At 34.5% G+C, this 26,471-nt stretch overlaps 2 pseudogenes; both read left to right on the top strand.

Moving 5' to 3' along the window:
- Positions 1-1,878: 1,878 nt before the first annotated feature.
- On the top strand, positions 1,879-3,720 carry LOC149177829 (cytochrome P450 78A4 pseudogene; annotated as a pseudogene).
- Positions 3,721-21,612: 17,892 nt separating this feature from the next.
- On the top strand, positions 21,613-22,430 carry LOC149177828 (cytochrome P450 78A4 pseudogene; annotated as a pseudogene).
- Positions 22,431-26,471: the final 4,041 nt, after the last annotated feature.

The raw sequence follows: 26,471 nt of genomic DNA, 5'->3' as shown, positions 1-26,471 counted from the left end.
AGTTTTTATCTCTAATTATTAATAAGTATATTTTATAGATAATTATTAACAATTAAATTAAAAATTTCAATTTTTTTTATTCTGAAACAAAAATATCTCACCTTATAAATATTATTAATTATTACTAAATAAAATCCATATTGATATTTAGAAAACAATTAAAAGTAAAACATTCTCTTAATAATACTAAAATATTGTTTACACTTAATGTTTATATAATTAAAATAATTTATTGAAATATTTATCAATTTAATATATTTATAAATATTATTACATTGATTTGATAATATATTATTTTATATAATAAAATTTACTCTGCCATTTCCCCTTGTTCGTAAAAATAAAGAGTGCACTCAAATATCTGCACATAGTACATAGTGTAATATGTTGATTCTTTAATATAGAGTGTACTAAATTGATTCAGTAATGTATTTTTGTGTATAATAAAATTTAATCTGATGTATTTGTGTATATAATAAAATTTACTCTTTTTTCTTAACGTTGTAATAAAATTTGCTATTTCTTTTTTTCCAATTTTTAATATTACTCATGTATACATACTAAAAATAGAAAAGATAAAAAATACTTAAAGATTAGAAAAGAAAATATATGATTAATCAAATTAATTATAATTTATTAATGAAAAGAAAAATATATACATGATAAAATTTATTTAATCATAATTTTGTTTACTTATTATTTTTCAACGTTTAGTTTTTTTCATTGTGTCAGAAATTTAGTTGGCAACATAGTATATAGTGTACTATATTGATTAGCTAAACATAGTACATAGTGTACTATATTGATTCACTAATGTATTTTTGTATATAATAAAATTTACTCCCCATTTCTTAACACTTCAATAAAATTTGCTTTTTTTTGAACTTTTTATATATTACCATGTATACATATTAAAAGTAGAAAAGATAAAAATATTTAAATATTAGAAAAGAAAATATATGATTAATCAAAGTAATTATAATTTATTAATGAAAAGAAGATTATATAGATGATAAAATTTATTTAATCATAATTTTGTTTAATTATTAATTTTCAACATTTGCTTTTAGGGGGCTCTTTTGCCCCTGAAATTCATGGAAATTCAGGCCATCTTTTTAGAAAATCCGGCAAAGGTTTTTGTAAATGCAAGTTTTTTACAGTGGTTAAAGATCAAAATTTTAGGTGCCCCATGAGTTTTTGATGGTGCTGAATCCATTTCCACCATCAAATTCAAATATTGTCTCTACAAGATTTTTTGAAATTTTTTTTGTCTAGATTCTGACCACTTTTGGCCTTCCGGGGAGGAACTCCGCCTTGGTAGACACTCAGTGGTTTTTTTTTTTTTCATTCTGTGAGAAATCTAGTTGGCATTTGCGGAAAGAATAAATTTGAACTCTGTAATCTACGCAATTCAAATACCCAGAAATTTAAAAGTACACAGTCATTTAAGCATACCACACCGGCAATTATTTTGTGTCTGAATCTAATGTTTTTGTTTTCCAAAATTTTGCAAGTGAGTTTTTGAATTGTTTTTTTTAATGTTAGCAATAGGGTCAAGGCCATAGAAAAAAGAAGAAAACGGCTGAGACATTCAAAATCCATCCTAACAACTCAAATCACCAAAATCTTCCCAAAATTGAACCAATTGCATTAACCAAGTGCATGTGCGTCCACTTCGAATTCCAACGGATGAATGGTATCGACTTAATAAATCTTTCGGGATCTGCCTTTTACGGTTACCGGCTTTTCCCTCTCTTCCCGTGGAATGGAACCCTTGGAGCTATAAATCCGCTTCAACCCCTCCACATTCTATGCGCTCATATCTCTCTCTGGCTTCTTGCTGCTGCTTAGTTTTTGTATTTGCCATCCATTTCTGAGATGGAGAATCGCGGGAGCTCTGCAGGAGGCGGGTGGTGGCTCTATTTCCTCCTCTTTAGAAATGGTTGCAGTCGTTTGTCGTTGGACTCCGACGATGTTTGTGGGTGGCGTCAGTGGCATCTTTATATTGCACTGCTTATTGCTGCTGTATCTGCTGTTTTGGCCTCCTGGTTGATCCCGGGAGGCTGTGCGTGGGCGGGGAGACGCAGGAGGTCGGGCGGCGTACCCATTCCTGGTCCCAAAGGATGGCCCATCATCGGAAGTCTGCTAGACATGAGCATCGGTCTTGCTCACCGCAAGCTCGAATATCTGGCTCATCTTCATGGCGCCAAGAAGCTTATGGCCTTTAGCTTAGGCTCCACGCCCGCCGTTATTACATCGGATCCTGAAGTGGCCCGGGAGCTGCTCAACTCTCCTCATTTCGCCAACAGACCCCTCAAGCAATCTGCGCAGCAGTTATTGTTTGGGCGGGCCATTGGCTTTGCGCCCAATGGGGACTACTGGAGGCTGCTCAGGAGAATTTCTTCCGCGCATCTTTTCGCTCCGCGCAGAATCGCTGCTCACGAGCCTGGTCGCCAGGCCGATGCTCTCGGAATGCTTCTTGATATTCAGAAGGAATGTCAGTCCAGCGGTGTTGTTAGGGTTCGACGACACCTGCAAGGAGCTGCGCTGAACAATATCATGGGCAGCGTGTTTGGAAGGAGGTTCGATATGTCATGTACTTCTACTTGTGAAGAAGTGAAGGAGGTGCGGGAGATGGTGGATGAGGGTTTCGAGCTGTTGGGAGCGTTCAACTGGGCGGATCATCTACCATGGCTGCGACCGCTGGACCCTCTTCGAATCCATGCTCGTTGCGCCCGCCTTGTGCCGCGTGTGAGAGCTTTCGTTAGAAATATCATCGAAGAGCACCGACGTGCAGAGCGGAACAGCGAAACGGGTGATCAATCCGATTTTGTTGACGTTCTGCTGTCGTTGCATGGAGAAGATAAGCTAGATGAGGAGGATATGATCGCTGTTCTCTGGGTCCGTACTATTAGTTTTTTCACACTCTCATCTTCTATGTATCTCTGTGTTTTAGTTTAGTTTTTTCACCACACTCTCATCTGATCTATCTCTCCGTATGCCCTTGCCTTTGGGGAGGGGCATTAACTAAGTTTGGTTCTAATTTATGTAATGTTATGTATGCAGGAGATGATTTTTCGTGGCACAGACACGACGGCTCTGCTGACGGAGTGGGCCATGGCAGAACTGGTGCTGAATCCAGATGCCCAGAAGAAAGCTCAGGCAGAGTTGGACGCTGTAGTGGGGCGAGACCGCAGCGTGAATGATGCGGATATCCCTAAGCTGCCGTACCTCCAAGCTGTGGTAAAGGAAGCGCTGCGAATGCATCCGCCTGGACCGCTGCTATCATGGGCGCGGCTCTCAACTGAAGATGTCAACATCAACGGAATGTGTGTTCCGGCGGGCACGACGGCCATGGTGAATATGTGGGCGATTACTCACGACCCCAACATTTGGGAATCACCTCATGAGTTCCGTCCGGAGAGGTTTGTGGTGTCGGAAGGCGGGGAAGACGTGGATGTGAGGGGTAACGATCTGAGGCTTGCTCCTTTTGGTGCTGGTCGTCGTGTGTGCCCGGGGAAGGCTCTGGGCCTTGCCACTGTTAACCTCTGGGTGGCCAAGTTGCTCCATCATTTTGAATGGCTTCCTCATGCTGAACATCCGGTTGATCTGTCCGAGGTCCTGAAGCTGTCATGCGAAATGGCTCATCCTCTTCATTCTGTTCCCGTCATGCGGGTGCCTTTCGCTTTCATTAAATCCTCTGTCCCTGTCTCTGTCTAGTCAATTACACCTACACCTCACCTCATGTTCTGTTTGTCAGTATTACTAGGCTCTGTATTTCGATTGCAAGTGGTACACTCTCTGACCCATGCTTCGTCACAAGAAGAAGAGATTGAGATTGTGTGTTTTTGTGATGGATAGAACAACGATGGTGATTTTGATTTGGAATTATTGTAAGCTGTGTGTGTGTATGCTGCACATTAAGGTTAGGTTATCCGACGTGTGAGCATATTTCGACAATTGAATAAAGATGATGAGTTACCACCTATTTCAATCTTGTCTTGCCGCTATTACTATGTTAAATAATTTCATACCTTTGTCCGATCCATGCAGAATTCTGTTAGCTTATTATTTTCTTTTCGTTTCGATGGGTGAAGAGGTCCATCCAGATTGCAAAATCTAAGACAAGAGATCTATAAAATCTAAAACTACAATATAAGCATTGTAGCTACCCGGTTTCAGAGGAAAATTATGCTTTAAAACCATGGAAAAATACATACGCTTACGCTTTCCCAAGAATCATGCAACTTCTTATAGCAGCACGCATTTCATTTTCAGTCGTTTTTCTCTGCCGTATTTTGTTTCGGTGATTGCCTTTGTAATCTGTATGGTCTCGTCGTCGGAGGATCTGTTGCAGTTCTTCGTCAATGAAACAATAAGCAATAAACGAACGAACAGGTGGCGAAGCGTTTCTCGGGACCTTCAACACGTCTGCCAAGATCGATATGGCGGCGTCCACGGCTTCTTCTTTGACCCACATTCTCATCCGTACGAACACACCGGTACGGGCATGGGACCTCGGCCCGCTGCTAAAATATTGCTTCAGCCTGTTGAATCCCGAAGCAGCTAAAACCAAAGCGGCGCACCACGGTTTGTTGTTTCTCCTTTAAAATAGAGACGAGTGCGGGAAAATAGAAATGTGGATTTTTTAATTATTTACTGTGAATGCTTTTTTGGATCAATAATTTTTTTAATGATTTTGTATCCCCTGTTAAGTGAAAGACATCCTATGCAGGAGGTTAGGCATATTACAAAGTTCAAATAGCTTTAAATAAAGAAATGGTTAAAAAAATAAGTTTAGGAGTAGTTTGAATTTTAAAAAGACATTGAATTAATAAAATAAGTTCTACTCATTTATTAAAACAATTTATCATTATCCGCATAAAGTGTGATTAGTCAAAGATGGTAGATTAAAACAAATAATTACTATCAACATAAAGTGTGATTAGTCAAAGATGGTAGATTAATTGGATTGATGAAGTCAAAATCTCCCTCTAGCAAAACACAATAACATAATATGATAAAATGATTTAATGACATTGTTTAAATCTTTTTTTCCAACCTAGCATTATAGGTTACAACAATCTCAAAACATAATTTAGACAAGTAGGAACTAGTTTTCATAATTTGTTAGGGTTGGTTTTTATTGTTGAAACACCCTCTTATATGGATATTTTGGTTAACTGTCTCTCAGTGAGAGGTCTTAAATATGATTGAAAATCTTTTGGGTTATACAATGAAGGAATCTCTCTTCAATGAATTTGCATAATAACAAGGCATCTATGATGATATAAATAGTCATTTCTAATTTCAATTGTCTTTTCATTTTCTTTGAGAGGAAGACAACATTGATTATGTAGAGTAGTATTGTAAGTTTTCGAGGCCTTTTTAGGTATATCTCCCCTCAAATTTTCCCAAAATCCACCAGGGTTTTGTTAGACTTATAAGTTTTAGTGTTATCGCATTGCCTTAGGGGTGCTAAATTCATCTATGCATTCAAAAATATATTTTAAACAAACGAATTTATAACATCATGTTAAATTTTTCCTAATCAATAGTTTGTACATAATAATTAATATTAAGATACTAAAGGATTTACAACATTTTATATCAATAGCCAATAAATTTATCAATATCACAAGATCAAGTCCACGACGTCTTGGATAGACGGTGATAGGGTGCTCTGTTACGACACTCCTTCATATGAAGTCACCGGTGCTTTGTTATGACACTCCTTCATATGAAGTCACCGGTGCTCTGTTATGACACTCCTTCATATGAAGTCACCGGTTCAATTTCCCGCCCCGATATGGGTGATATATTGGACATGGTGAAGATGTAGTCCTCCCAAGTTTCCAAAACAAAAATTATCACAAGATTAACATTTAAAAAAATATAATATTACTAATAAAATCATTTAAAAAGATAATATTACCAATAAAATCATAATATACTGGATTGGAATTGGCCATCAAAAACTCATAACATATTAAAATATTCAAAATCTAATGAAAATATATTTATTTATATACACCAATAATTTATGTAAATTAAAACTATGCAAACCATAAATTTTGAAATACATGAAATTAAAGTTCTGGTCAACAAAATTCTTTCAACAATGAAGTTCTAAGTAACCTCAGGTCTAATAAGTAACGACTATAATCTAAAGAGTAAATTCTGAAATTCTTAATGATAACTTTGAGCCAAACTATGCACTATTTTGAAGTATGGCTCATTAGAATGACGCAGTAACTGTAATCTGAGTAAATTTGAGATGCAGAGATAACTTTTCGTGAAACTATGCACTAATCTGAGTAAATTTAGCCGTACAAATTTAATGTTTGAGAGAGTTAATTTGATATTACTTCTATGAACAACATTTTTATGTATAACTTCAGGAGGATAGTTTATTGAAAGGATGAAGGTGTTACAAAGGTGTCCATGAGTTTTTTTTTTTTGGGGGGTAATGGCATTTGATGGAGAAAAGTTATGTATGTGTCAAAGGAAATGGTGCCCTATTTTGAAGGCTTGAATTTTGGTCATGCTTGTTGGAGGTTTCTGAATTTCTATATTTTGTTTATCATATTTGACTACAAATTTTTAACGTTTAGGTGCCATCTATATCATCTATATTTTATTTTGTAAATTGTATTGTAAGTGGGTGCATTTTCGGTTGAACTCGACACCCTTGATATTTTTATTGTAAACTGGCCAAACTTGAGCGAGTATTAGAGTTACTGAATACTCAAATCTCCATTGTTCATAACACATTCATAATACACTCTCTCTAACATACAAACTTGTTTTCAAAATTTTCAGGACAAGATTGTGTTTTTGGAGCTTGAGTCACAACTACAACGAGATGAACCACAAAAGAAGAGTTGTAATTATGAACTGGTTCTTGTTCAGTACAAATCCTTGTTTGAGCATGAATCCCATCAACAATCGAAGATTGATTAAAATAATGGAGTCATTTCAGGAGCAGATTTGCATGTAGATGTAAAGTTTTAACTTGTACTTCCCAAGACCTTGGGAAGAAGTTGTGAACAACAAGAATAGAACTGGTCTCGCATATAAAAGGGATGGTATTTTGTTATTGCAAAATATTCCAAGCTCATCCGATTTTTCAGTGCTGGATTTCTTTAGGATGATCCATCTTTACATGCTCCTATTGCACAACAACCACAGATTGTCAAATGCCAACATTGTGATCGAGTTTGCCATGTGAAAGATCAATGTTTTGATCTTCATCCTTGTGAGCATTGAGGTAAGCACGATCATAATTCAAACAAATGTTCCAAGAAAAAGAACTCCTGCAAGAACGAAGATTCACCTTGGATGAATCACTTCTTGGTAATGGTGTTGAACAGTCAGGAAGTTATACTAGTCATACCATAGAATTTATTCTCGATTATTGACTAGTTTTGCAACAAAGATTTCATCATCTTCTCAAAGGTATCTGACAAGGGGGAATTTATGGTAAGTTACCATCTTCGAAGATTGACCATTCAAATATTACAAGTGAGCCTGAGCCACAACTTGAACCTACTATCTTAGCGTACAACTAGAGATAACCATAGCCATATTTAGAGTTGTATCCAGAGACACAACAATTCCCATGAAAATAATTTTTTTACTGGTGGCATTCGTTAAACCATTACCTGCAGAAGATTTTGGTTTCCGCTACAGGTTTTGTTAGGGAGCACTTCCACTAGTAGAAGACTTCATCTTCTAGCTAGACTAGGAATTGTTTAAGGAATTGCTTTGATAGTTCTAGAGTTGGTGCTCATCTTTAAACCACCACTGGTTGAGACCTCGAGTTCTCCTACCTTTGGGTTTGTTTGTGGTTTTCTCTTAAAAACCATCATCTTAGAGAGCTTATTCAACCATTGGTTGTCATGCTCTTTTGCATTTTAGCTCTCTTATTTGATCCTCATATACACCCCTTCATATTAAGGGGGGGAATGTTAGCCACCCAATCCGTCATGGTTCTGGTGGAAAGTTAATGCATGTCCAAGAAACCTAGAAACTGAATCCAACAGTGACATTGTTGTATTCATACGTAAAATTTACATAATTCTTAATAAAGTTGAATTCATTTTCCAATATTGCGATTACAAAAATTGAGACACCAAAAGAGGAGGACATCATCAGACCATAATTTAGTTTTAAAATGGTACACTAGCTCATATGTAGAAGCAACAACCTTAAATAAGTCCAAGAGAACCAATCATATGCCTCAGAAAGATCGATTTTGAGGATTTCCATTTGTTTTGATCATGTGGATACCTTGTTGAGCATATCCAATTGCTTTATGAATTAACCTACCTTAGAAAACCAAATTGTTGCAATAAAATCACCCTTGAGAGTAATGGTTTTAGTCTTGTAATGATCACCTTCACCTTGGTAATAATTTTGTATAAACTATTACAAAAGGAGATTAGCCAAAAATCATTAAAGTGGTTGGGATAGTTTACCTTTGAGACGAGGGAGATGAGGGTGATGAATGAGGAGTTAAAAATTCTAGGCATATGCCCAATCTCGCGGATATGCTCCATGACTTGATGTTGATCCTCCCTGACCACAAAAAAATTAGTAAAAACTTTTGTGGTATAATCGTCCCATCTAGGATTTTCATTCTTTCCAGAATGGATAACACCAAGAAGTTCGTTTGTTGTCATGGATTGAAATAGATCATTATTCTCCTCATAATCGAGTAGCTTTCATAACATGGCTAGAATCGAGGCCATATCTCTAATATTTTCATGTTCTAGTTCCTTGAATAATTTTCCAAAATGGTAGATTTTATTCAAAATGGTTGACTTCAGTATCCCATGAAGAAATATGGAGTTGAAAATGACCATAATGTATAATAGTTAGAGACCATGGAAAATATAGTAAATACAGGTAAGATTCTTTCAACATTGGGTAATTTTTAAAGATTTTAGTGGACGTTTTAGAGCCATCAGCTAAGTCTATCTTGAAGACCGAGAAATGGTGGAGAGCATATAAATAATTAAATAGTGTGCGTAGAGAATAAGAAGCATCATTCAAAACCTAAATGTCCACCTGAAATTAAAAAAAAAAAAAATTATATAAAAAATATTATATTACACCCTAAATTTTTTTTTTATAAAAAATATTATATTAGATACATAATAGTATTTATAAATGAATTAGTATGTGAATAAATTAATAAAATATAGATTATATATTATTAGATTTATATAACTTAATATTATTATATAATACAATGATTATATATATATATATATATATATTATTTTCTAGGTTATATTATAGTATATTAATAATATAATATATTATAATAGATCTGTTATATATAAAAAAGCTATGGTATGTAAGTAGAAGGTTAATATTATGGTAGTCTATTAATTATATTATATATTATATATTAGAAATAGGAATTGTTAAAAGATCACTAGGTTACCAACACTATAGATCCAAACATTTTAGGTTAAAATTTCTTTTAGAATGCAAAATTTGAAAAATAATTACATCCTTGTCATCTCTTTATAGATCTCAATGAATCTGTAATGGTTTTCTCTCTCTACACAAAGATACACAATGTGTAATCTCAACATTATTTACATTTTATTTTTGAATACTATATAGAGTGCATAACTTAAACTTGCAAGTCAAAAAAAACTTTGCTGGATTTTAGCGAAAATTGACCAAAAAAATTTACACTTAAAAAAGAACCAAAATGTAAAATAATGTAACATGTGCATTGAGACATTTTATCTCTACATTGTTGATATTAAAATGGTTTTTTGTTATTAATATATTTTTAGGTATACTTAATATTTCTTAATCTTGCATATTAAAGTATTTTTTGATACACTATATGAAATTTATTATTATTATGAACACTTTTAGATGTAACATATTAATTTTATATTAAGAAGGGAATGAATTACACATCTCCCTCTAATTAGGATAGCTTGATATTTTTTATTTTACTTTTAACTTTCACTTGTTTTATTTTTATTTTTATTTTTTTGAACATTGAATATTTTACTCTCTCCCTATATATATATATATCCTATGATGAAATGTTTTTGAAAAGTTACTATAAGGTTTAAAAATCTTACTCATATTTTTTTTATACTTTTAATTACTTTATCTCTTTTAAAAGTTCATATGATATTATATTATGTCATGTGGACAATAAAATATTTTATTTATTTGGTACAGGTCTATACTTTCAAAATTTTTATATATGGCGGGCTAGGCCAAAAATGCCCCTTTAATGTCCCAAGGCCAAGCTAGAACTACTATAGTCGAGCCTTTAACAATATGTAACATCCCTTGTCAAAAATCCATGAAATAAAGTAAATAAAGGCAAAATAATAACATAGGTCATGGGGCACATAACCCAAGCTTAATGTTGAGCAAAACATCCTAGTGTGGGTGTTCGTTTGGTTTATTATAGCTAGGGAAATTGGCAAAGGCAATGACAAAGTGTTTGCAAAGGAAAAGTGGCATTAAATGACATTTTATTTATGAATATAAGGGAAATGAGGAGAAAATGAAGGTGAAAGGTCACAGGTTACATGTGAGGAGTAAAATGAAGGAAAATAATGGAAAATGAAGAAAATAGAGGTCTCATTAATAAAAATTCTTCGGAGGATCAATTCACAACCTTTAGTCAGTTCAGTTTTGGAGATCTCTCTCTATTCTCTTTACTTTCTCATACTCTTGGGCACTTAGAGAATTCTTAGAGCACTCTAGCATTGGAGGAAGGAAGGCAAAGGAAAGACAAGAAAGAAAACGGAAGTAAAGATCAAGAAAGGAAGAGCGAGATTACTTGTAGGTATCGAGTTGCATGTATGGTTTCCTTGCTAGTTTTCACATGCATGGTACATGCATGTGTGTTTTGGTTCTCTTCTTATCTTTGGCATGGGTTTTTCCAGGTGTGACAGTGGTTTTTAACCTTGCTTTTCCATTTTCGGATAGCCATGGTGTGATGGGGTTCTCTTGTTTTGGTTGAGCTGGATTGCGCAATGGTTTTCGAAACTGAGTGGGGTAGTGCAAGGGGAGAAACAAAAGCCTAGGAATCCCTAGGTTGGTGAAGGTGGATTATGGTGAAGTCTGATTGTGTATGACCTCGTTAGGCCCAGGAATCCTCAACCAGTGAATGGCAAGATATACGATAAATCCTAGACGGTGGAACCTCATTGGGCCTAGGAATCCTTGACTCGTCAATGGCGGGAAAGATGTTAAATCCTAGAGGTGGAGATACACAAATTCCTCGTAGTTTAGGTTTAAAGATTCAGAGGCATCCATGCTTTTTTAGGGCCCAGTGATCCAAATTATGGGATTGCATTAAAGCCTAATTGTATTGATGATGGTTTTCGGCCTAGGAATCCCTCGGTGGTGATACGATAAAGCTCGAGGAAGCCTTGATTAGTTCTGTTGTGAGTCCCACATTCATGCTTGGAATATGACATGGGAGTGGTTAGTTGAAAGAAAGATTTGGTTCAGCCTAATCTATGGTGGGTTGGTTCTTGGAAGTTCCTGCCTTGGTTGGCTTATACATACATTAATAAGAAATTATTTTCCTTTGGTATTTCATTTGTAAATGTACTTGTTAATAAGTGGTTTTAATAGTTGTTCTATCATTGCTATTTTTCTGGTTATAGGCTTGGTTTTAGGACAGATCTTAGTCATGGCTTTCATTATGTTTTGATTAGGAAATGAATGAATAATGAATGTATGACCTAATAAATGATAATGCAGTTATTGTGATAAGGCATAAATTCTTCTTGACGATTCTCAGATAAGTATGAGACCCCTATACTCAAATCTGTGGTTATGACCCGTAGATGACATGTTTGTTATATGTTTGACGAAATGTTTATAATGGATAGTAGGGGTCAGGTCAAGGCCTTGTACCAATGTTCGCATTAGTAGCTTTAATTAATTGTTATTTATCATTTCTGGAAGTTTCATGAAGTTCTAAGTAGAGGCCTGAGACCTGACCCTAAAAAAGTGGCACAAAATCTGGGGTCGCTGGCTCAGAATTGCCTAAAGAAGGTCACAGTCACATGCATGCCTTATTCTGGGAGTGACTAGAGGCTCTCAGTCGCATGCATGGATTGTCACGGGAGCGACTAGGGGTCTAGCTCAAAAAAATGAGTTGTTGTCTTAGGGGTTGGGAACTTGGAAGTGTTGGTTGTCTCCTAAAGATTATATAGCTTACGAGAAAGAATATATTGTTTTATTTTTTCGGTTCCACTTCCTTAATTGTACATGCAGAGTTGAATCACATCATGTAATTCTTTGTCACATGTTTACCCTAGTGGACCGGTTAGCTTGGGTAAATGTGGGAGGAGGCTATTACAGAGTCATATCAGAGCTAGGTTCACCCCGTGGACTGGATGGGCAGAATTTGTTGGTCATGCATACATGTGAGTTTCCTATGTGTTCTTTATTCTTGTGGTTTATGTGCTTGTTGTGTAGGCATGGTTGCAGTTGTTTCGCCATGTGAAAGTAGATGGTGTTGTTGTTGGATGTATATGTTGTGAGTTCTTGTCAGTTATGCACTTGTTATGCATGTCAGTGTCTATACGTCATTATACATACATTGACATGGTTATAGTTGTCGTGCATGAGGTCATGGTATGTGGTTGGTATAGTCATGCATGCTAATTGGATGATGGTTGAGACGATTTTTATATAATGCTATGATTATGTTTATGCATGTATTGAGCTAATCTAGTTGATCTTGTAGATGAGATATCCTACCCTGAACTATACTAAGGTATATTGACTATGTTATGTTTTGGTTTAAGTTGACATGGTATACTTGAAGGAAGAAAATCGAAGAGGACTAGAAATATGGTAGACTAAAATTCACAAGACCCTCCCTATCTATCATATGATCAGCATGGTGGTGGGCACTCTTCTGACTTAAGAGACACATTGAGAAGTTTGAAAGAAGAAATAAGATGTATCAAAGCAGATAATGACATAATCATTCAGGCACAGGAGAAACAGGCAGAGGTTAATGTAGTCATCCATCAAATCTTGTCAGACTTGTAGAGAGACAGACCACTTAGTATCACTCATCGATAGGGCAACATGACTAATTGAGCCTATGGTAGCAGGTCTCATGGTGGGAACATGTCACACAGAGATGACATGATTAGAGATGGCAGGTTCTTGGATACACCTGATAGGTAAGGCAGTGGACACAAGCTTTACTCTAGTTCTAGTTCAGACAGGTATCATGGCCATCATTGCTAGCATCCTTATAGGAGGAGTGACCAGGGATATTTATGGGATGAGTTCAAGAAAGAAAATCCACCTACCTTTAATGGGTATTTGAAGAAGTTGGAGGATGCAGAGGCATGGCTACTCAATATGAAGAAGTTCTTTGAGTTGCATGATTACATGGAGAACATGAAGGCCAGAACATGTATCTTTAGCCTAAAGGGAAAGCAGAAATGTGGTGGGAAGATGTGAAGCGGGTTAGAGACATCAAGACAAAAGAGTTGAGTTGGCATGAGTTAAAGAGATATTTAGGAAGAAGTACTTGTCACGGGAAGTACTACGATAAAAAATCCAAGGAATTATGTGAGCTAAAGATGGGATCGATGATAGATGAGGAGTATACGACTAAGTTCCTGGATTTATTGAGGTATGTATCATATCTTAAGGATGAAAAAGCCAAAGTTCAGATTTTTTTCAATGGATTACCATTAGCGTTTAAAGATCGGATTGAGTATGATGAGCCTCAGTCACTTGAAGAAGTCATTGCGGAACTGAAGCACTGTTGTGAGATATAAATGCGCAAGACAGAGTCTCAGCAAGGTTGGAAAGGGAAAGAGAAAGCTAAAGGCAAGTGGCAGCCAAAACAACCAAGACTTCCGGATGTAGGAGAGAAAGAAAATTTATCACCTGACAAGAAGTTTAATGGACCTCAACCTAGAGAACAACAAAATAAAGGTCATGGTAAGAGAAGTTTATAGTGTTTGACATGTGGTAAGGATCATCTCAAGAGAGATTGTCCGCAAAATCAGGGTGGTATGCCTTAGATTTATAGTGCATAGGATGCGTAGAGAGTTGGGGATGTTGGGCAGAGCATTCCACGGATTTATGCAGCGCTGGATAATAGGCAGGCGAATCACCATTAATCTATTATCAAGATGGATGGTGAGATTTGGGATCAAGTTGTTTCTATTTTGATTGACCTTGGATCTAATTATAGTTATGTAAGTCCTGACCTGGTGGATAAGTGAGGTTTGAATAAAGAAGTGCATGCCGAATCTTGGTTAGTGCATTCGACTACAAGTACAAAGAAGAGAGTTCGTCATTTGGTAAGAGCTTGTACATTCAAGTTGAATGGTATGCCTACCTTAGCACATTTTAATGTACTATTGTTGGGATCATATAGTATGCTTTTGGGTATGGACTGGTTGTATCTTCACATGACTAAGTTGGATTGTTATGACAAAGCTATTGAATTCTTGAATGACAATGGAGAACAAAGAATATTGCAGGGTAGGAAGAAAGCTACATCAGTTAGAATGGTGACAGTTATGTAGGAAAATGCAATCGCAGAAAACGGTGTGTGTTAATTGCAATGCATATTTTTAGTGATAAAGGTAAGGATGTAGAGAATGCAGAAGTTATGAAGAGGTACCTGATCTTGCATCCGTTTCAAGATGTGTTTTCAGCAGAGATTTTAGAGCTGTCACCTCGTAGAGAAGTGAACTTCTATATTGATTTGGTACAAGGGGAAACACCAACATCAAAGGCACCATAAGGGACGAGCACACCAGAGTTATTAGAGTTCAAGTTGTAGTTGAAGGAAATGCTTGACAAGGGATACATCAGGCCAAGTGTATCGCCTTGGGGTGCATCAGTGTTGTTTGTGAATAAGAAGGATGGTACTCTTAGGCTATGCATTGATTACATGAAGTTAAACAAGGTGACCATCAAGAACAGGTATTCGTTGTTGAGGATTGATGACTTGTTCGAATAGTTGAAACAAGCAATAGTGTTCTCGAAGATTCACTTGAGAGACGGATATCATCAGGTACACATTAAAGAAGAGGACATCTACAAGACTGATTTACGGACAAGGTATGGGATTTATCAGTTTGTTATAGTTCTATTTGGTTTGACTAAAGCTCCAGCTACTTTCATGTGCTTGATGAATAATGTGTTTCATCCTTATCTAGACAAGTTTTCCATTGTGTTCATTGATGATATATTGATATATTATAAGAATGAGGAAGAGCATGTCGAACACTTAGCAAGAGTGTCGGGATTGCTAAGGGAGAATCAAACGTATGCCAAGATTAGAAAATGCAATTTTTTTTCAGACAGAGGTTCATTACTTGGGACTTGTTATTTCCTAGGAAGGCATATTAGTGGGTTCAGAAAATATAAGAGCGGTGATGGAGTGTTTGCCAATTTGTTATGAAAAATCTACGACTGCGGATAAAAGTATCTTCCCTATGCCTAGTGGAGTCACCTAAAACAACAAAAAGACAAAGGGACTAATGTTTTCCTTAAAGCAAATAGATAATGAGATGAAGCCTACCTGGAATTTGTCGTATGCTTCGCTCCTTCCTTATCTTGAATGCTCCAATCCTAGCTTCGATTATTATTATTAGAACCTGCACAGTGAGATAACACAATCAAACGATCCAAAAAATGTATGTAGCATCATATAATCACTTTATTCAATAGATCAACATGGTAGTGAAATATATGACACCATAACATCATATATAGGAAAACAAAGAAGAACTCTTTGCATTAATAGAAATGGAGTGAGTTACAAAAAAGAAGAAGGTTTTGATCCTGTAAAAGCACCCCTCCAAGTTCACTTGTAATTTCATTGTCACAAATTGCACCTCTAATCACCCTAATGAATGTAGAGATATCTCCCACATCATCAACATAAGGGTAGAATCACTCCCCAAAATCGAACAACAACCAACCAAATCCTTGTGGAATGAGGTAAATATATAGGAAGGAGAGGTAGCTCATGAATTCTTATCCACTTACCAATCTAGGCTTGAGATCAAAATGTGATGGGAGGATAGCGCAAGGGATAAGATGGTGATTTCTCCAAGGTGGAATAAGATAGGATTCAAATTTTTATCCAAGGTAAGTGGTTGAAACAACCTCCGGAAGCTTCTAGAAGACGAAGCTCCAGATTTTTTACTATTTTTTCCCTAATTTCTATAATCATTGCACCCCCATAGTTTTGGAGGGTGCATTCCACAACACCTTGAGAGAAAGAGAGACCGCACTGCAACACAATTTCTCGGTCATGCAGGGTTCCCTGGTCCTTAAAATCACTGAAATGAAGGATTCAAGGGGGAGAACTCAAGGATTAGGGAGATTCATGCTTAGGGCTTTATGCAAGAACTATGATAATATGTTGAAGGATGTGAATTGATCCTGTTTGAAGGCCTATTGACGAGATGCGACAAAATGGCCTATAACACTAGGTATGGGCATTGTGAGTTTATTGTAGTTCCATTTGGTTTGACTAATTCTCCAACTACACTCATGTGCTTGATGAATAGTGTGTTTCATCCTTATCAGGCCAGGTTTTTCATTGTGCTCATTGATGATATATTGATATATTCTAAGAATGAGGAAGAGCATGTCGAACAGTTAGCAACAATGTTGAAATTGCTAAGAGAGAATTAGTTGCATGCAAAGCTTAGTAAATGCAATTTATTTAACACAAAAGTACATTACTTGGGACATGTTGTTTCCAAGGAAGGCATGACAATGGATTCAGAAAAGATAAGAGCGATCATGGAGTGACCCGTTCCTAGAAACATGGACGAGGTAAGATCATTTATGGATCTAGTAGGTTATTATAGGATGTTCATCTGGAACTTCTCTTGGATTACATATCCTATTACGTCACAGAAAAGGCAAGGTAAGATATTTGAATGGACCGAGGAATGTGCAGAAAGATTTGAGCAATTAAAGCAATTGTTGACAAACACTCCAGTTCTAAAGATTGAAAATCCAAACAAGGAGTTTGCGGTGTGTACAAATGCCTACAAGAGAGGAATTGGTGGAGTGTTAATATAGGAAGGACATGTAGTGTGTTATGAGTCACAGAAGTTGAATGAGCACGAGCATAAATATTTGACTCATGATCTTGAGTTGGCAACGATTAGTCATGCATTGAAGATGTGGAGGCACTATCTTCTTGGCAGGAGGTTTGTATTAATGAGCGATCATGGTGGATTGAGGTATCTGTTTCACCAACTGAATATGAATTTCAGGCAAGCTAGATGGTTGGCCATGATTAGTGAGTCTGATTTTAAGATCCGATACATTAAGGGATAGGAAAACAGGGTTGTAGATGTTCTTAGTAGGAGAGTGTAGGTGAATCATATAACAACTATGAGCTATTATGGGACATATTTACAGGATCAGATCTCACAGGAAGGACAACAGGATGACAGGTACAAGGATCTTAGGCAGAGGTTACAACATGGCACAAGTAATCAGGATGTTGACTATCATTTCACAATGGATGGTTTGGTCAGATTTAGGGACAAGATCTATGTTTTGAATGAAAGTGAGCTCAAGAAGACTATCTTGCGTGAATTCCATTCAAAACCGTACTCAGGGCACCCAAGATACCAAAAGACATTGAAAACAGTGAAAACGTTTTATTATTGGTTGAATCTAAAGAAGGAAGTGGCAGAGTTTGTGGCTAGATGCTTGGATCGTCAACAGGTAAAAGCAAAATGTAAGCACACAAGCGGATTACTACAGTGGATTGCGATTCCAGAGTGGAAATGGGAGGTCATTTCCATGGATTTCTTCACATGTTTTCCAAGGAAATCTAGACAACATTATTCCATCATGGTCGTGGTGGACATGTTCAAAATTATAATTAACTTGTAAAAAATTACATTTAGATGAAGCTTATGGAAAACTAACCTATTTATGATACAGGAGATCGATCTCTTCACGTTGAAAATGAAATTATAAAAACTTTATATGAATTTGTTATTTTCAGAGACAATTAACTTGGAAGGGAAATAACAATAACATTAATCTTTTATAGTTGTATTTTTTTACTATATTTTAATTTAATGTAATATATAAATTTATATCATAAAAAAATTATTTATTAATAATATGTTGGAAAAGTAAAAAATATAATCCTCAAAATAAGTATTTGATATAAATTTTAGTTTTCATCTTTAATTATTAAATAAGAATATTTTGTAGATAATTATTAACAATTAATTTTTCAAATTTCAAATTTTTTTTTGGAACAAAAATATCTCTCCATATAAATATTATTAATTTTTACTGAATAAAATCCATCTTAATATTTAAGAAACAATTAAAAGTAAATCATTCTCGTAATAATGTTAAAATATTGTTTTCTCTTAATATTTATATAATTAAAATAATTTATTAAAATATTTATCAATTTAATATATTTATAAATATTATTACATTGATTTGATAATATATTATTTTATAGAACAAAATTTACTCTACAATTTCTCCTGCTTAGTAAAAATAAAGAGTGCACTCAAATCTGCGTATTCTAAAAGGAAACATAGTACATAGTGTACTATGTTGATTGTTTAGTACATAGTGTACTAAAATGATTCACTAATGTATTTTTGTATATAATAAAATTTACTTTCATGTATTTTTGTATATAATAAAATTTACTCTTTTTTTTTCTTAACATTGTAATAAAATTTGCTATTTCTTTTTTTCAATTTTTAATATTATCTATGTATACATATTAAAAATAGAAAAGATAAAAATATTTAAAAATTAGAGAGGAAAATATATGATTAATCAAATTAATTATACTTTATTAATGAAAAGAAAATTATATAGATGACAAAATTTATTTAATCATAATTTTGTTTACTTATTATTTATTAACGTTTAGTTTTTTTCATTCTGTGAGAAATCTTGTTGACCACGTAATACATAGTGTACTATGTTGATTCACTAAACATAGTACATATCGTACTATATTGATTCACTAAGGTGTTTCTTTTCATTCTGTCAGAAATCTAGTTGACCACGTAATACATAGTGTACTATGTTGATTCACTAAACATAGTACATGTCGTACTATATTGATTCACTAATGTGTTTCTGTATATAATAAAATTTACTCCCATTTCTTAACACCCTAATAAAATTTGCTCTTTTCTTTTTTTTTTCTTTCAATTTTCTATATTACCCATGTATACATATTAAAAATAGGAAAGATAAAACTATTTAAAGATTAGAAAAGAAAATATATGATTAATCAAAGTAATTATAATTTATTAATGAAAAGAAAATCATATAGATGATAAAATTTATTTAATCATAATTTTGTTTAACTATTAATTTTCAGCGTTTATTTTAGCAGTGCTTTTTTCCCTTGAAAGTCATGGAAATTCCGGCCATATTTTGGGAAAATAAGTTTTTTTTTGTAAATGCAAGTTACAGTGGTTGAACTTCAAAATTTTAGGTGCCCCAAACGTTTCCACGATAAAAAACTTGATTCAAATACTGTCTCTACAAGATTTTTTGAAAAAACATGATTCAAACAGTGTCTCTACAAGATTTTTTGAATTTTTTTTACCTAGATTCGGGGAGGAACTCCGCCTCGGTAGATGGCGCCTTAGTTTTTATCTCTAATTATTAATAAGTATATTTTATAGATAATTATTAACAATTAAATTAAAAGTTTCAATTTTTTTTATTCTGAAACAAAAATATCTCACCTTATAAATATTATTAATTATTACTAAATAAAATCCATATTGATATTTAGAAAACAATTAAAAGTAAAACATTCTCTTAATAATACTAAAATATTGTTTACACTTAATGTTTATATAATTAAAATAATTTATTGAAATATTTATCAATTTAATATATTTATAAATATTATTACATTGATTTGATAATATATTATTTTATATAATAAAATTTACTCTGCCATTTCCCCTTGTTCGTAAAAATAAAGAGTGCACTCAAATATCTGCACATAGTACATAGTGTAATATGTTGATTCTTTAATATAGAGTGTACTAAATTGATTCAGTAATGTATTTTTGTGTATAATAAAATTTAATCTGATGTATTTGTGTATATAATAAAATTTACTCTTTTTTCTTAACGTTGTAATAAAATTTGCTATTTCTTTTTTTCCAATTTTTAATATTACTCATGTATACATACTAAAAATAGAAAAGATAAAAAATACTTAAAGATTAGAAAAGAAAATATATGATTAATCAAATTAATTATGATTTATTAATGAAAAGAAAAATATATACATGATAAAATTTATTTAATCATAATTTTGTTTACTTATTATTTTTCAACGTTTAGTTTTTTTCATTGTGTCAGAAATTTAGTTGGCAACATAGTATATAGTGTACTATATTGATTAGCTAAACATAGTACATAGTGTACTATATTGATTCACTAATGTATTTTTGTATATAATAAAATTTACTCCCCATTTCTTAACACTTCAATAAAATTTGCTTTTTTTTGAACTTTTTATATATTACCAGTGTATACATATTAAAAGTAGAAAAGATAAAAATATTTAAATATTAGAAAAGAAAATATATGATTAATCAAAGTAATTATAATTTATTAATGAAAAGAAGATTATATAGATGATAAAATTTATTTAATCATAATTTTGTTTAATTATTAATTTTCAACATTTGTTTTTAGGGGGCTCTTTTGCCCCGAAATTCATGGAAATTCAGGCCATCTTTTTAGAAAATCCGGCAAAGGTTTTTGTAAATGCAAATTTTTTACAGTGGTTAAAGATCAAACTTTTAGGTGCCCCATGAGTTTTTGATGGTGCTGAATCCATTTCCACCATCAAATTCAAATATTGTCTCTACAAGATTTTTTGAAATTTTTTTTGTCTAGATTCTGACCACTTTTGGCCTTCCGGGGAGGAACTCCGCCTTGGTAGACACTCAGTGGTTTTTTTTTTTTTCATTCTGTGAGAAATCTAGTTGGCATTTGCGGAAAGAATAAATTTGAACTCTGTAATCTACGCAATTCAAATACCCCAGAAATTTAAAAGTACACAGTCATTTAAGCATACCACACCGGCAATTATTTTGTGTCTGAATCTAATGTTTTTGTTTTCCAAAATTTTGCAAGTGATTTTTTGAATTGTTTTTTTTTAATGTTAGCAATAGGGTCAAGGCCATAGAAAAAAGAAGAAAACGGCTGAGACATTCAAAATCCATCCTAACAACTCAAATCACCAAAATCTTCCCAAAATTGAACCAATTGCATTGGTGCGTCCACTTCGAATTCCAATGGATGAATGGTATCGACTTAATAAATGTTTCAACCAAGTGCATGTGCGTCCACTTCGAATTCCAACGGATGAATGGTATCGACTTAATAGATGTTTCGGGATCTGCCTTTTACGGTTACCGGCTTTTCCCTCTCTTCCCGTGGAATGGAACCCTTGGAGCTATAAATCCGCTTCAACCCCTCCACATTCTATGCGCTCATATCTCTCTCTGGCTTCTTGCTGCTGCTTAGTTTTTGTATTTGCCATCCATTTCTGAGATGGAGAATCGCGGGAGCTCTGCAGGAGGCGGGTGGTGGCTCTATTTCCTCCTCTTTAGAAATGGTTGCAGTCGTTTGTCGTTGGACTCCGACGATGTTTGTGGGTGGCGTCAGTGGCATCTTTATATTGCACTGCTTATTGCTGCTGTATCTGCTGTTTTGGCCTCCTGGTTGATCCCGGGAGGCTGCGCGTGGGCGGGGAGACGCAGGAGGTCGGGCGGCGTACCCATTCCTGGTCCCAAAGGATGGCCCATCATCGGAAGTCTGCTAGACATGAGCATCGGTCTTGCTCACCGCAAGCTCGAATATCTGGCTCATCTTCATGGCGCCAAGAAGCTTATGGCCTTTAGCTTAGGCTCCACGCCCGCCGTTATTACATCGGATCCTGAAGTGGCCCGGGAGCTGCTCAACTCTCCTCATTTCGCCAACAGACCCCTCAAGCAATCTGCGCAGCAGTTATTGTTTGGGCGGGCCATTGGCTTTGCGCCCAATGGGAATCACCTCATGAGTTCCGTCCGGAGAGGTTTGTGGTGTCGGAAGGCGGGGAAGACGTGGATGTGAGGGGTAACGATCTGAGGCTTGCTCCTTTTGGTGCTGGTCGTCGTGTGTGCCCGGGGAAGGCTCTGGGCCTTGCCACTGTTAACCTCTGGGTGGCCAAGTTGCTCCATCATTTTGAATGGCTTCCTCATGCTGAACATCCGGTTGATCTGTCCGAGGTCCTGAAGCTGTCATGCGAAATGGCTCATCCTCTTCATTCTGTTCCCGTCATGCGGGTGCCTTTCGCTTTCATTAAATCCTCTGTCCCTGTCTCTGTCTAGTCAATTACACCTACACCTCACCTCATGTTCTGTTTGTCAGTATTACTAGGCTCTGTATTTCGATTGCAAGTGGTACACTCTCTGACCCATGCTTCGTCACAAGAAGAAGAGATTGAGATTGTGTGTTTTTGAACAACGATGGATAGAACAACGATGGTGATTTTGATTTGGAATTATTGTAAGCTGTGTGTGTGTATGCTGCACATTAAGGTTAGGTTATCCGACGTGTGAGCATATTTCGACAATAAAGATGATGAGTTACCACCCATATCAATCTTGTCTTGCCGCTATTACTATGTTAAATAATTTCATGCCTTTGTCCGATCCATGCAGAATCCTGTTAGCTTATTATTTTCTTTTCGTTTCGATGGGTGAAGAGGTCCATCCAGATTGCAAAACCTAAGACAAGAGATCTATAAAATCTAAAACTACAATATAAGCATTGTAGCTACCCGGTTTCAGAGGAAAATTATGCTTTAAAACCATGGAAAAATACATACGCTTACGCTTTCCCAAGAATCATGCAACTTCTTATAGCAGCACGCATTTCATTTTCAGTCGTTTTTAACTGTCTCTCAGTGAGAGGTCTTAAATATGATTGAAAATCTTTTGGGTTATACAATGAAGGAATCTCTCTTCAATGAATTTGCATAATAACAAGGCATCTATGATGATATAAATAGTCATTTCTAATTTCAATTGTCTTTTCATTTTCTTTGAGAGGAAGACAACATTGATTATGTAGAGTAGTATTGTAAGTTTTCGAGGCCTTTTTAGGTATATCTCCCCTCAAATTTTCCCAAAATCCACCAGGGTTTTGTTAGACTTATAAGTTTTAGTGTTATCGCATTGCCTTAGGGGTGCTAAATTCATCTATGCATTCAAAAATATATTTTAAACAAACGAATTTATAACATCATGTTAAATTTTTCCTAATCAATAGTTTGTACATAATAATTAATATTAAGATACTAAGGGATTTACAACATTTTATATCGATAGCCAATAAATTTATCAATATCACAAGATCAAGTCCACGACGTCTTGGATAGACGGTGATAGGGTGCTCTGCTACGACACTCCTTCATATGAAGTCACCGGTGCTTTGTTATGACACTCCTTCATATGAAGTCACCGGTGCTCTGTTATGACACTCCTTCATATGAAGTCACTGGTTCAATTTCCCGCCCCGATATGGGTGATATATTGGACATGGTGAAGATGTAGTCCTCCCAAGTTTACAAAACAAAAATTATCACAAGATTAACATTTAAAAAAATATAATATTACTAATAAAATCATTTAAAAAGATAATATTACCAATAAAATCATAATATACTGGATTGGAATTGGCCATCAAAAACTCATAACATATTAAAATATTCAAAATCTAATCAAAATATATTTATTTATATACACCAATAATTTATGTAAATTAAAACTATGTGAACCATAAATTTTGAAATACATGAAATTAAAGTTCTGGTCAACAAAATTCTTTCAACAATGAAGTTCTAAGTAACCTCAGGTCTAAAAAGTAACGAATATAATCTAAAGAGTAAATTCTGAAATTCTTAATGATAATTTTGAGCCAAACTATGCACTATTTTGAAGTCTGGCTCATTAGAATGGCGCAGTAACTGTAATCTGAGTAAATTTGAGATGCAGAGATAACTTTTCGTGAAACTATGCACTAATCTGAGTAAATTTGAGATGCAAAGATAACTTTTCGTGAAACTATGCATTATTTTGAAGTCTTGCTCATTAGAATGGCTCTCTCAACTCCAAGAGTCTGAATTTTCTCTCCTTGAATGTTGTCAAACATTGTTGTGATTTAAGGATTTAAATTATTTGGAACAATGGGGTAGTTTATTTTATTTCTAGGTTCCATTCTTAGAAGTTCACAATTCCTAGCTTGAGGAGGGCTAGAGGAATCGATACAGGTTTTTAAATTTTATATATATATATATATATATATATATATAAAATGCTAAGAAGAAAAAGGTTGTTGAGTAGGTTGAAAATTGAAAAAATTGTTATTGCTATTTTCTTTATGTGAATTTTTATAAATTTGAATCTATTACTAAACGTAATAAAATAAACGCCACCTTTGTTAATGGAAATATTATTTGAACTTTAAAAATTAAAACTTAAACTAATAAATCTAATATATAAATAAAAGTAAATGTCAATATTAAATTAAAAGTTAAATATAACTTTCTGAAACGGAGGACGCCAACTCGATGACACGACTAGGTTGAAGGTGGTGTGGACTTGACATCGGGATTCAGGTTTAGTTTGTTTTTTGTTTTCTCTAATTGATTAGTGGCTCAGTTGGCTTATTAGTTAGCACTCGTCAACTCATGGTAATGGTTGATTCAATTGGATGACTCGGTATCGGAATTTTTTATCGTAACTCCCTGGTTTAAACCGAACCAACTAATTTGGGTCATATTTAGATGAAATTGGTATGAACTAATGGCTATATGAATTGGTATGAACTAATGGCTATATGGGTTCAATCATTCTACAAATTATTAGTCGAATTTGAAATTTGAAAATAAAAATAAGAAATTTGTATATATATGTATATCTATATATATAGAACCAAAAAAGCCTCAAAACTCAAGAAAGGGAAATGACATGGTCAACCTTAGGTGTGATTTAGCAACCATTAGCAACCTTTGCAATCAATGTGTTCTCTATTTAATATTTTAGCATGTTTTTTTTAAAGACGCAATTTTTAATTCCATTGAATCACCCCAAATTTCATTGAGAAAGAAGGCAAATTGAGTATGTGATGAAGTAACTTTTCTATATGGGTCACATTTATAAAAATGATCATGTTAAATTCTTCTATAGTTCTGAGACCTACCTCTGACTGCCCATATATAGTTCTTTCTCTAATATTCTTTCTGCTTTAAAGGCTTTCTCCATTATCATAATGATAACACTATTGGTCTCTTTGTGCCCTAATTTCTTCCTTCTTGCAACAATCTTCTTTTTGAAGTAAGACCATTTTGTAAAATAGGGTAGATGAGTCGTTTCTTTTGGCATTAACATGCTCACCTACTTTTTATTTTTATTTGTTTATAGAGTGTGTATTCTTTCACAACTGAATCTCTCAGGTTTATTTTTGACACACCATTATCTTGTGTATGATACTTTATGTTGTGTAGTTTGACAAAAACAAGAGCTCTAAAGGCTTTGCAATTTGTTTAAAATAAATGAACTTTAAGGCCTTGGAACACTAAATGTTGGGAATGCATTTGTGTTACGTAGTTCTCTAGCTCGTGGCTTAAGATAGGTTGGTTAAAGTATTTAAGAAGTAATCTTCTCTATGCATAAATTTACATAGACCAAATATCATATTAAGTGCAGAGAATAGCCGTGCACACACCCAACAACAAGAATTTCATAAGCATACCTTTTATTTCGAAGTTTATATACAAATATTATAAGATAATATAATTTAATAATAAAAAATGGAAACATCATTTTCATGTTTAGTGAGGAAGAAGAATAATGATTTTACTACCAATTTCCTTTACTAATGGTTTTTAACATTGGTGGCTCTATTCCATATCTTCATGTTTTTGGATAGAGAAGAACACCTTCTCTTAACCACGAACATTTTGAACCTCGCAAACCAATGGAAAATGGATAGAAAAAGAAAAAGGATAGTATTCTTGTACCTCGTGACTTTTGGAGATTGATTTCATATTGGTTGCACCACGAAAGGTGTCAACGATCTTCTTAATTAAGAGCCATACTGTCGACGTGATTACAAAAGAAAAATCTGAGAATATCATCAACAAAACCTAAATGAGTGAGGTAAATATTCTTACTAATCAAGTCTCCATGGAAATCGTTTGATCACTTTGCATTAGAGATAGCAGGATTGAGCCCTTCAACAATAAGTGAAAATAAGTAAGAAAATAGTGGGAAACCTTGGTGCAGTAGGCATGAGGAAATTTGAACCTGAACCATGCATTGATGTTAGCGATCTAATATATCGAGGTTCTGGTGGATAGTTAATGC

The sequence above is a fragment of the Pinus tabuliformis genome, chromosome 4_1 (genome assembly GCF_031772625.1).
Source record: "Pinus tabuliformis cultivar Carrire ecotype Pingquan chromosome 4_1, CPIR1, whole genome shotgun sequence".
NCBI lineage: Eukaryota > Viridiplantae > Streptophyta > Pinopsida > Pinales > Pinaceae > Pinus > Pinus tabuliformis.
This window is presented reverse-complemented; position numbering and strand designations above follow the sequence as displayed.